General features: G+C 36.8%; 1 protein-coding gene across 4 annotated transcripts in view; it reads left to right on the top strand.

Moving 5' to 3' along the window:
* Nucleotides 1–13,691, top strand: part of Lrrc49 (leucine rich repeat containing 49) — a 166,428-nt gene that overhangs the window by 9,984 nt on the left and 142,753 nt on the right. The window lies entirely within an intron of this gene.

Consider the following 13,691-nt stretch of genomic DNA (forward strand, 5'->3'; position numbering starts at 1 on the left):
CCTTGCAGTTTTCCTCAAATGATCCACATTCCTGACCTCTTGAAACTTCTGGGGTCTCCACTGTACCTTCATCTTTACTGTACCTGAGAGGTACTGCCCTCTCAGGGGCACACTGCCTGGCCTCCCAGGCCTTCTTCTAAAATCTGGGTGGAAGCCTTCCTGACCCCACATCTCTTACATTTTGCATGCGTCTAAAACCAGCAACATATGGATGACACCAAGGTCTGTCACCAGCTGGAGCAGTAACCAGGCTTTCTTCTCTCTTGGCTGTAGGGGTGAAGTGTGAGCATTCTGAACCCATTTCTGAGGAACAAATTCTCTAGACCACCACCATTCTGGAACGTGGTTCTCTGGGGTCCACTTCTCAAAGCAAAAATCTTTCCCTTATACAACTCTGAGGCTGCAAAAGCTGGAGTCTTGTTGGTTCTTGTGATGGCCTCAGGTCATCTTTTCTGTCATCTTCTTCTGAAATACTTAGCATTTTCTTGTTACTCTTTTCAGTGACCAATTTCTCCTGCAACTTTACTAGAGCTTCCTTTCTGGCAAAACTCACAGTGTTTTAAATCATTCTGCTGGGCTCTTTGCTCTTGATTCTCAACATAAACCTAGCTAAAAGTCCCCAAAAGTAGCCATACTACCACCTCAACTTTAGACTGCCTTGAAATTTCTTCTACAAGATTAATTGGTCTGAAAAAAAGATTACTTAGTCTGCTGCCCTTAATCTCAGTCCCAGGCAAAGTCTCTGGACAAGAGCAAAATGCAGACAAACTTTCTGTCAAAGCATAACACACATCGTCTGGAGTCCAACAGCCAATGCAGTCCTTCTTCCCAGCAGAAACCTCCCGAGCCAGGTCTTTACCTAGAACTTTTCTATCAGCATTTTGGTCTTCTGATCTCTGACCAGAATCTTCCATTCCCTTTCCCATAAACCAGCTCCAAATGCTCCTAAACTACATGGTCAGATACAGTCACAGCAATGACCTCACTTCTCTGGTGCCAAATTCTGCATTAGTCAATGTTTACTACAGAAACAGATATAAGACACACAAATATATATATATATATATATGAATTTATAAGATTGGCTTACAATGGCCACCTGCAGAGTTGGATATGGAAGAGGGCAAAGGGTCTGAATGAACACTGGAGATCTAAAGGATCCAGTCAAAGGTCTGGAGCTCACTGCAGTGTCCCATGCAAGTCTGCATCAGGAGGCTGAAGGGTCTGTGCTGGAAGCCAGGAAATGATGCCCAAGGTAAAGGTGAAGACTGGGCCTCTGAAGAAATAGAAGGAGATCTGTCCTTCTTCATTTTCCCTTTATACCATTCAGGTGACAAGCCTCCCTAGGGTGGGTTTTCTATGCTCTAAGATGTGGAATTACTGAGCCAATTTGGTTGAGCTTCTCTTACTCAAGTTGACACAATCAATCAACCATTAAAGATACTGTATCTCTAATGAAATAATCAGAAATATGTACAGTGATAAGGTATAAAGATGTCTATTGCAGCTTCATGTAAAATGGTAGACACGTGGAAATCACATGCCTATCCAGTAGTTTGTAAGTTATAATAATATCTATAGAATTGAATATTATGCCACCATCAAGGTACTGAGGAAAAAATTTAAAGATAGGAAAACAATGTTTGTGGTATATTACTAAATGAAAAGCCCAACAAACAGGGCTACATATGTAGTATATCAACCATGTAACATATATTATAACTAGCATATCAACTAAAGGAACATACTGAAATGTTAACTTGATGATTTCTGGATGGTATTACATTTGTACTATAGATATTAGTCATTTCTTTCCTTCCCAATCTTCTAAAATAATCTATGCAGCTCCTAACCTCTCCCCTCCTTAACGAACTTCCCTTAAGGGATTTTTAGACTACCATATGTATTCTACGGGATCTCACCTTGAATGGAAGGTGATTGGATGATCTATGGACACCTGACCCAAAGTGAATCTATTAGAGACTGTCTATCAACAGACGATTGTTAAACCCCAAAACTGGTTAGATAGCTGTGGGATGTAGATTTAGGGTGGTGTCTTAGCCTGTGTTCTAGCCCAAGAGACATCTGCAGACCTGCAGATCCATCAATTATAACCATCAGTGCGACATGAGCTCAGTAACTAAGCAGCAAACACATGCAGGCACCCACACATACTCCCACAAACTCTCCTTAGAAATCAGGAGTGGGGGAAGGCTGTATATATATATATATATATATATATATATATATATATATATATATATGTTAAACGGCAATAGCTCTGTCCCTGTTATGCTTCCAATAATCTCCCTTTTTGTCTAGAGCTAATTGGAGTGGGTGTCTCTTTCTTGTAGCAGTGTTTCAAATTAATATAGTTGGCTCATTTGTATATTTATACATTTTCCACTTTCCCAACCTGTGTGTTTTATCAAGAGGAGAATATGATTAAAATTACATCAGTGAGCTATAGCTGAAAATGTAATGTTGTAGGAGAAAGTTTCCTACTTGATTCCTCTGCGCAGCTGCAGAGTCCCCTATCTCTGACACCGAGCTTTCGAAACTGGGGAGTTTTATTCTGTTGTTTCAGTTTGGTACAAAATCCAGGAGATAGCTTATTTTAAGTTTGGAAAGTGGCCATGCAAAATGCTTTTCCTGCACTGAGCAAAGATGATTCCAATGGCAGAGACTGATGCAGAATAGAAGATGTACAGTGTGGCTTTCCCCACTGATTTATGGACACGGGGGCTGGAATGGATGTATCATCAGCAAATTGAACGGCTGCTCTGCAGCAGCCCACACGTTGTCATAAGGATTCTGCAGCAACATCACACTGGCTAAACCATGGTTTAACATTTTCAGAAATATGAGGTAGTGCTATAGAGTTGGTTGCCACTTTCGTGTGACCCTTCAGGTTCACGTGCAGGTGTTCCCATCCTAAGCGGTGATACAGTTTAACAGGGAAGTTTGGAATAAGCCCACTAGGTCATTTTTATCCCTCTCAAGGTCATCATCTCAACCTCTTCCCCACTGGGAGTCAAGTTCTAACTGAAAAATAACTGGAATTCACTTTAAGCATTTTTAGACATGCTGTTAGGGTCTTTGAGGGCAGGGTCTGATTCCGTCATGCTCAGTTCTATCCTTGGTTTATTGAATGAGTGAGGAATAAAATGTTCATATTGGTACAAAGGGATGAAACTGGGAGATGAGGGCTTGGAAGTAACTTGTGAAGAAGTCCAGTTTGGGGACCCAGAATTGTGGTTTAGAAAGCTGAAATGATATTGGAGATAAAGAAATGACAAAATATAGGGTTTCCCAAAGTATGCATGTATTAAAGGATAATCAAAATGTCAATAAGGAGAAAACTATTGGCATATTTTTATTAAAAAGAGGAAGTTTAGACCAGAACAATTCCATATGCAGAATCCAAGAAAGCTACCGCATCCACTAGGGAGAGCAGGTTGGAATTGAGACCTTGGCATGCCTAGTGAGAGGGAGAACCTTTCCCCTGAGAGATTCTAAAATCTGGGAGAGAGAGATTCAGGTTTTAAATGTCTTATCAACTCAAACTGACTTTTAAAGATGGACTGCCATCTTTAAATTGCAGGAGATAGAGTTTCTACAGTCAAGGATGGTGTTTTTGATACCTCAACCTTTCTCTACAATTGGACCTATTGGCTTATGTTTTTATTAAAATCTACTACCTAGTAGAGACTCAAAAGGCCCAAAAATTCTTACATGGCCATCAAGAGGTAAAAATTTTCTCCATGTCTTGTCTTGGCTTGGCCATGTGACTTGCTATGGCCAATGGGATATAAGCAAAGGTTACACAAGATGAAGTTTAAATGCTTGAGCTTCTGGCCTGTCCTCTGGCTATTTGGAGCCCTAGGACTACTCTGCTGGTTCTTGTGGGACACAAGACCTCCTTTTTTTCCTCAAGGTCAGGAATTAAGATGCAGGAGGTAGAAAGGCAGATGACTGGCTGGCAATGATAGGGTAGGTTAGTTATGTGAACTGACACTGGGAAAAGGAAGGACATGAATGGTAATCCTTCTCTCAGTGATAGTCCATAAAGATTAATAATAAGCTGGAGAATATGACCTGGAGGAAAGATTAGTAAACAAAGTATAGGTGGAAGATGATTGACAGTATCTTGAGCAGTTAAAAAAAAATTTTAAATAAGATGATGAGGTAGGGAAGATCTAACCTTATTTCTGCCACTAGCCAGTTGGGTGAGTGTGGACAAACCACTTCCCTGAATTTTCCCATTGGCAAAATGAAGCATTTTGACTGGAAGTTTTTTTCCAAAGTTTCTTCCAGTTCTCATGTCTTCAGGGAAGCTAGAAAAAGAAAAGGATTGAATACACACAAAGAGAATGAATGTATGTTAAAAATTCCCTTCATACAGCGTTGGGAAGATTTGCAATCATCAGAGCTTTTATGAAAATCTCTATCATTAACTCAACAAATATTAAGTGAACATCTACTGAAAGCCAGGCATGGAAGACAGAGAAGTCAGTGAATAACAGCAGTGTGCTCCTGCCCCCAGGGGCTTATAGGATCATTTGAGTTTGATCAAATGATTCTAGAGAAATTTACTAAGCAATATTTGCAGGCACACCCAGCTTCATCATTCAATCATTTCCAAACAAGAGTTACGATTGTGTTTCCTAGAAATGGGAAGACTGGATTGCTGAGCTAATTCCAGACAGGGATTACATCAGATGACTTCCCTTCATCTGCAAATGAAAAGTGTGAACTAAACCTCCATCCAGCTCAAAATTCTAGTTGGGCTGCCTAGTGCTTCTAGTTGGGCTTCTTTAGTGCTTTAGCTCAGCAACCCCATCTAGTGTTTCTGTGAATTTAGTAGAAAACATTCAGTGTACCTAACTACAGATGGAAAATGAGAGGTCACTGAAAAGACTGGAGGTAGCCAAAGACAGCTTCAGAGCAAGATACATGAGTAAGGAGTTGTTGCAATCATAACTAAGGGTTAACATGATTTATACTATGTGCCAGGCACTGTTCTGAGTGGTTAATACTCATTTAATTCTTACAACAAACCTGTGACAGAGGTACAAATAACACCTCTACATTACAGATGGGGAAACAGGATACAAGAAGGTAAGGGAATCTGCTAGTAAGTGGCAGAACCAGTACTGAAGCCCACCTGCTTAGCCACTATACCTACAAAGTCCATTCTCTTAGTCACTATACCTTCCTGCCTCTACCTAAGAGGTATAGAATAATTATCACGTTCCCAGGTTTTGCATATTGTAACTCATTTCATTTTTTCAACAAAACTATGATGTAGGTACCCCCTCAAAATCACAATTTTGCAAGTGCGTAGACATAGGCCCAGAGAGATGAAGTAACTTTCTTAGCTCACATAGCTGATAATTAGTGATAATTAAAACATCAGCATTCAACCAGGGTAAAGGGAATAGACAGAAAGATACATCTAGAATATTCCCGGTCCCCTAAAATCTTTTCCTCCCATTCTTCTAAATGTCACTGCCTCATTGTTTTGGGCACAGGAAAGGATGATGCAAGCATCAAATGCTAGGCTGTTTGTTTTTGGCCTATTATCTGCAGAGCCAACTCCTGAATATTTATAAGTTGTAAGTCTGATTAATGGGTGATGCAGGCTTGTTTACATTTTCTTGGGCTTTTCTGTTTCTCATGTTGAAACAGGTTTTTCCAGGTTAAGTGATGAAGACACTATTGCCACAAGAGGTTTATGAGCTCTCTTGTAGGGATCCTGTAACATGGCTTTGATGATCACTTTGAGCCCTGGACCACATCTCCCTTCCTCACCACTTTGATTGCCCAAGAAACACATCTGTTTTACTGTTTCCTTTGCCTCTCAAGTCAACCTTTAATGATCACTTAGCAAATATGTTGAAGCATTTACTCTGTGCCAGGAATGTAGACCTTTAGGATGGTCCTTGGAACATGGGAATGTTAGTGAAAGACTGCCCTTACCTTCAAGTTGTACAGAGTTTAGTGGGCAGATTAGTAAATCAGAATGACTAAATCAGCCATTTATGACACAGGGTAGTAAAGGCTATGATGGTCTAAATGGGACATGCTTTGGTAACGTGCGAGGACATTTCATCCAGTTTTAAGAGAAGGGCAGGTTAGGTCATGATAGGTTTCTCAAACTGACTTCTGAAATTGAAATCAACCCTTTCTCCCCAGAATGGCACCTTCTTATGCCTAGTAAAGTAGTACCTTTTTTAGCTACTCAGTATTAAAATATTCAGTCATAGTTTACTCTTTTCTCATTCACAAATCCAGTGTCTAAATTAATCTTTGTGTCCATTAATTCTTCCTTATCAATAGGACCTCCCCATTCTTTTGCCCTTCCTCTCTCTAAGTTAACCTTCAACTACTCAAGGCAGGACTATTACAACAAGGTGCCATCTTAGTCCTAATAAACCCTCTTCTTTCTCCCTACACCAGGCCCCAGGTTCATTTGCCCAACATACTTTCTATTCAAAAATCACATTATTTGCTGGGGATTTAGCTCAGTGGTTCTGCCGCCTGCCTCGAAAGCACAAGGACCAGAGTTCAATCCCTGATACCAAAAAAACCCAAAACAAAAACAACCTCATTATTTAATTTGATGCCCAGTGGTTAAAAACCACTCTTCTTTTATATCCTTCCATCTGAATCTCCCAGAATGACATTATAAATCTTCGCCTTTAATCTAATGATACCACTATCCTCCCAACTCACTCACCCTCTGCTTTGTATGCATCATGCCTGGGTTGATGTTTCCTTTCCCTTCAGTTCTTTTTTGTTGTTGTTGTCGGTTTGTTTATTTTTAAAAACATGTCCATCTCTAATCTCTCCTTAAAAATCCATTACAACTACCTATTTTGTGATGCCCACCTTATAAAAAAAATTGCAGAATTTGTATGAACTAGCCATTTGGTGACTGCTATGTATTGACTTTTTAAAAAGTCAAATACGGTATATAAAGATAGCATTCACCTATCGTAACCAGATTTCTGATTATACATGGTCTCAGAGAGGACTTTTCTGATTAACTCACCTGAAAGCTTTTCAGAAAACCCTCTCCTCCCACCCCAATCATGCTCTAACATCATCTCCTAGTTAATTTTCTTCAAAGTACTAATCACTAGCTGAAATCATTCATTTATTTCTTTATTGCTTGGCTCCCTCACTAAATGGAAAGTGCCAAGAGGGAAGAATCTTTTTCTGTTTTGCCCACCAATGTACTGTTTCTGTCCAGAACAGTTTTCTGGCCCTGGGTGCATGTTTAATAAATACTCATTGAATAAGTAAAGAATGACATGTAAGGAGTTGAGGTAAATCTAATTTTTCCCCATTAAACTAATATGGCAAAAATTATTATGGAAGAAGCAAACAACATTCTATAAACTATAAATCCTTTTTGCGTAAATTAAAATAAAGCTAGTGTTTCCTTTTACTGTAGGGCAGTGACACATTATACAATCACATGAATCACCAAACCAAGGATAAATGTTCATTGGTGGGAGAAAAAACCCTAAGTGAATGGTTAAAAAAGAGGCTGATATGGCTATCAAAGTTGTTTAAATATGTAAAATGAGGTATACTCATGGCAGTGAAATGGGAATGTAACATCCATTATGATTCGAATTAAGAAGAGAGGCAGTTTCAAAGCTCCAAGGACAATGGCCATTTGTCAATACCATGTAGCTTCAGAAGATTTATATGCTTAATTTTAAAACATAATTTTCTCTTAAAACATAGTCATTTCAAATTCAAGTCAAAACAGTGATAACAACATTAATAACGAAGCTATGAGTTTACATAATCTTTGCTCAGGCTCACAACTTCTAATACTACTTATTTTATTATTCATTTCCTTAAAATTAAAGTTACACTTAATTTCATTACATGGAATTAAATTATTTGAATTAACCCTAACCTAAAATTAAGTTTGGAAGAAAATCACTTTAGTATCTTATTTATACCTTCAAGGATAAAATGCATATAAATGCTTTCAGATATCCAGAATAAGACGTGTGAAGTGTAAAATGATGTTTGTTTTTATTATTCTCAAGAGTAGATTTATAGTAAATTTCTCAGAAACCATTGTGACAATTTAGTTCATGATATAAAATTGTGGTAGAAAAAATTATTTTGAATGGCAGACAGGGCAGCTAATTTACCCATACTTATTTCCCAAATGCAGAGTTCAATGGGAGGGAGTCCAGATAGAGGAAAAATTGATTCCTGTGATGGGAATACATTAGAACTGTGATACTGGGTTTTTGTATGATGTAGATAATTCCAATCTAAAGTAATAAGGCTAATTAATTTGTTGCAATAGAAAATGATATAAGTAGATTTCATTAGGGTAACATGAAACTTTATCTCTAAATTGATTTCCTTCTAAAATTTTCTGTAGGAGTCATGACCCCACCAGAAATGCTCTCAGGGACTGATAGATACATCTAATAGTATAGCACATGAACAAACTAATAAATAAATAGCTAAGAGAAAATGTCTTGGGTCCATTCCCAAATAATTTAGTAGCATCAAGTATGGCTTGATTCAAATATTCAATGCTTAATTTTGATCAAGAAATGTTACTGTGGTATTGTAGTTTTGTTTTAGAATCTGGGGTCTACCAAAAGGATAAAAAGTGAGTGGAAAAAAAAGCATAAGTGAAAGTAGGGAGCATGGAATTTTGTGGGCAACAGTATCTTCATTATTTTGTTAAGTAGACAAATTTTCTTCAGAGATGCACAAATTTGGCTGATACTCAACTGTCAAATTATCTTTACATAAAAGATTTGCAATAACAAAGAGATAATTATGTGAATAAGACTGAAAATCTACAGCACATCAAAGCATTTGATGTTCCTTCACATGCCTCTTCCGTCACCTACACAGTCTGTACCTGCTTCTGAATCACTGGAGTAAATGAGAGAATGGAATTTCTACACCATAACTCTTCCATTTGTGTAGTTGCATTACACAGCTGTTTGTTTTCCAAATACTTTCCAAATACCTGTAACTTTCACTTTGGCCGGAATGCCTGAGAAAGAATAAACACAAATTTCTAGGAGTTAATATATCTTTAATATACAAAAGGCCAATTGATAAGTGAACAGAAGAGTCAAAGCATACTCACACTATGGGTAGTTGGGCTTTTCAAAGAAATTTGTGTACTTTTATACACTAAGCCTTCTTCATGTGAGTAGATACTGAAGTGACACTCCCTTCTCCCAAAAATAAGACCTTCCTAGGCCGGGGATTTAGCTCAGTGGTTCCAGTGCCTGCCTCACAAGCACAAGGTCCCAAGTTTCATCCCCAGTACCAAAAAAAAAAAAAAAAAAAAAAAAGAAATACATGAAAACCTCTCTAGAAAATAAGCAGCCTTGAAAACTAGAGATAAAAAAATGCCAGCCCCAATTAGTCTATCCTTGCCTTACCTCTCTTACAGAGTAGCTACTATGCAAGAGAATAGTAACAGTAGGCAATTTACTACTCCCTTTATAGCATGAATACTTATACTAGCTATAACTATTACTTATCACAGTTGTTCCAGAAATTGTGGAAAGAAATACACAGAGACACAGAATTCGGGTAAAATAATAATTTAAAAGTTCTACTTGCAAGCAGGCAGGACCACCAGAAACCGGTCTGGTCAGTGTCCGATTGGTTCTTTGTTAATCTCTTCTTTTTATACCTTTGTTAGTCATTATCTCATCCCTAGTGGTCTTTGATGTGTAAATACAATTCAGGTTCCTATTTACAAGTCACAGACACAAGGTAAGCACATATACATTGTAAATTCACCCAGGCATTGCGACTTTGTTAGGTTAAAATGTTATCTATAATGAAGTTACTGGTTAAAGAATCAGATAACCATCACCTTAAACAACAAGAGTTATGGGAAAAGCAAATCTTAAAGGAATACATTACTTAGTTTGCTTCTACAACTACCTTAATATTCAACCTATCAAGTTATCTAAAACTTTTCCCTATCACAGTCATATATTAGTAAAGCTGGAATCCAAATAAAGACAAGCTGGGTCCACTGTCCAAGTTTTTAAGAACACTGCCATACTGCTCTATACTATTTGTATATCACAAATTCTGGCCAAGCAGAAATCTATAAGCTATTTGTTTACAACTCATCCTTTCTTAAATCAACAGCTGAAAGAGATAATACTAGTATTAAATTATTGGCTATATTGCAGTAGCATTATTTTAGAAAACCTAATTACCAATCCTTTATACCTTACAGAGAACTACATGAGAGATCTTAATATTTTCCTGGAAAGAATTACTTAAATGAAAATTTTTATTTGTGGAAGAAGTCATAAGGATAAGAGGTACAAAGAAGAAAGATTTAGATACTTAGAAGTTAACATAAGACTAAGTTCCTAAAGATTATGAGGAAAAGGGGCCAGGGATTTAGCTCAGTGGTTTTGCCTCCTGCTTCGCAAGCACAAGGACCTGAGTTCCATCCCTGGTACCAAAAAAAAAAAAAAAAAAAAAAAAGATTATGTGGAAGAAGCTAAGAAAAGATAACTAGAAAAGTTGAGAGGGCCTAGTGGAAGAGAAAATAAGAAGTGATAGAGATATGAAAACAAAATGAAAGTGCTGGCACTTTTATGTAAAATGGGAAGGCAGGGAGGGCAGGTAATATAGCAACTGCTTTTAGACAACTGAAAAATATTTAGTGGGCATGTTTGCTTCCTGTGCCATACACAATTAATACCCAAGTTAAAGAAAGTTTGTGAAGAAATTTTAGTGAAGAGTCCCTTTGCAGCATGAATACTTATATCTAATATTACTGGGGGTTTAAATAAAACTTTAAATGTATTATTTTTATTTGAGTTTATAAATCATGACCAATTTCCAATGGTTACATATATTTCTTAGCCAAGCATTCTAAAAATCTAGAATAAGTACATATTTCTTTATAAAAAGTCAAATTTTAGGACTTCCATGAGGGTCTAAAAATGCCTCCCTCTTAATAATAAATTATCTCCAAACTTAACATGTGTAACCACAACCCCAGACAAAGAAACAGAAGCATATTAGCACACCAAGAGTTGAGTTCCTCTGTCATCTCAGTCCCAGCCCTTTCCCCTTCTCAAAGGTAACCAAGTTTCCTTTTTGGGGATTTCATATAAATGGAATCACATTATAGGCATTTTTTTGTGTCTAGCTTTTTTTGTTCAACATTATATTTGTGCAGTTCATCAATTTTGTTGAAAATAGCTATAGTTTGTTTTCATTACTACATAGTATTCCATCATATGAATATACTAATACTTGTTTACCCATCTACCTGGTTATTACAAGTTTGGAGCTATTATAAGTAATGCTGCTTTAAACATTCTTGTACATGTCTTTTGATTCACTCATATACACAGTTCTAATGGCATATACCTAGCATTTATGGGTTATAGTATCATATTAAACTTTAGCAGATAATACCAAATAATTCTCAAATATATTTATATCAGTTTACACTTTCACCAGCAGCATAATAAAGTTTACACTGTTCCACATTTCTGCTTACACTGTAATTTAAAGACTTATTTACTCATTTACAATTTATTCACTTTTGTGTGTACTTTCTATACTTAAACTAAGCATTTAAAAAAATTAAATTGGACTTTTTAAAAAAGCAGGCAAAATTGGGTTAAGGAATAATAATACTCATAGCTTTATGAGGCAAAATACCACACAGTGCATAGTGTTCCTCAGAGCTTGTTTCTTCCTTAGAGGTAGCCTCTCATCTTTTCTCAAGCTCTCTAAATATAAGGACCATTTATTCTTATATTTATTTATATATATAGTACCAAGCACACAAGACAGTGTGTGCAATAGCTCCACAATAATCTTGTAGAATGGCTAGAAATTAGATTTTTTAAATTAGTTGATTCTAGGATTGCAAAGAAAAGCACTGAATGGGATATGGCACAAGTGACCTTTTTTAGTGATGTTACTAGGTTCCTCTACCTAAACCAGCGTAACTTCTTTTAATTGCTAGCAATTAAATTTTTTTTACCTTCCTTTTAAAGCAATTATTATTAGAACCCACATATAGTTTCTTACTAACTCAGCAAACATCTTCATGTAATATAGATTGTTAGAAATGTTGGCTGGGTATGCTTACTAATTGGAAAATAGATTTAGTATTTATTCTGGGTCTGTTTCTCAACAGTTAGTCTTGGTTGTATTTTAAATTTTTTTTTATTGTTTCACAATTTACTGACCTTTCTTCTTCCAATGTTTGGTTGGGTAGTATAATTAGAGGGAAGAAAAATGGCATAAGGGTATGCAGCAAATGTTTAGTATTTATCTCTCTTGCTACATATTTGTATTTATCTATATGTGGTTGTACATATATACTTTCTGACAAAGTTGGTATAGCCAATGATGGTGGATAGATGGTTCAAGGAAAGTGCAGATGTCTTGACAATTACATAGTCTGGTAAGAAGGGAAACTGACAGACAGCTGAAAATTCTACTATAAAGCAAAAAAAAAATTGTTATAGCTATGTGATCATTTCACAGATATTCACTGAATTCCTTAAATTGGCAAAGTATCATTCTAGGCAGTGGCAATACAGTAGTGAATACAGTAGTTGCTATCATGAAGCTTACATTCTAATGTGAGGCATAAAACATTAAGCAAACTACATAATTATTTTATGAACATTGGATGAACTCTGTTGAAATATCTGGGCCATTGAAGGATGCAAGTATATAACAAAGGCATAAAGAGGAAAGACATTTGAGCTGATTTTTAAAGGCAAAGGACTGAAATGTTGATGATAGGGAATGGGAGGCTCAGAATTCCAGGGTAGTACACTGAACAATTGAGCAAAGTCTTGGGTAGAATACAGTATGTTCAAGAACTGAAAAGGTCAGCACTACCAAATGCAGGTGAGCAACAAGGACAATGGCCTTGAATACAGCTGGTGTAGAAAGCAGGGGGAAAAAGCATGCAGGGTCATAGAAATGGAGTTAATTTTTTTCTTTATCCTAATAATTGCAGAATATCATTAAAGGCTCTTAAGCACTCACCTGAATGTAGGAAGCAGGTTGATATTACATAATATTGGTTTGGCAATTGGACTTAGAGTAAATACAGGCGCCTGAGGAAATAATCAACCTTTTGGTTTAGTTTGCTTGAGCATAAACTTTGAGTTTGGACTAGATGAGCACTAAGGTATCTTTCAGCTTGAAAACTCTGCAAGTGCCTCTCTGTATTAAAACTGTATTCAAAGCCAAGCCAAATGCCACATACAGACCACTTGATTGCCTAGTGAGCTTTTCCCATATCTAGAAATGAACACTTTTTATATCCAATCATGAGCCATAATTTAATCTACATAATGGTGATAACATTAAAATTTCATAACCTCAAAGAAGGATTCAGAAGTCTTCTCTGGGAAATGGAGGAAGAAGGTATTGGTAACCAGATGCGAAATAAATGTTATCAATATCTATAAGCATTAGAAAATTAGGCACAAGAAGGGGAAATTCAGTTCACTAGGAATTTACAAGCAGCAAGTATCAGTCAAAAGAAGCTTAGGGGTGGGAAGGGATTATCTGCAAGCTCCTGTTCTTCAATCAGCAGCTTCCCAGCTCCCTTCCCCTATCATTTTTGACAGGCATCATTGAAGTTATTCAAGTTTATGTAA

Source organism: Heterocephalus glaber, unplaced genomic scaffold (genome assembly GCF_053883595.1).
Source record: "Heterocephalus glaber isolate CG9 unplaced genomic scaffold, H.glaber_assembly_v1.0 deba00001689, whole genome shotgun sequence".
In the NCBI taxonomy this organism is placed as follows: Eukaryota; Metazoa; Chordata; class Mammalia; order Rodentia; family Bathyergidae; genus Heterocephalus; species Heterocephalus glaber.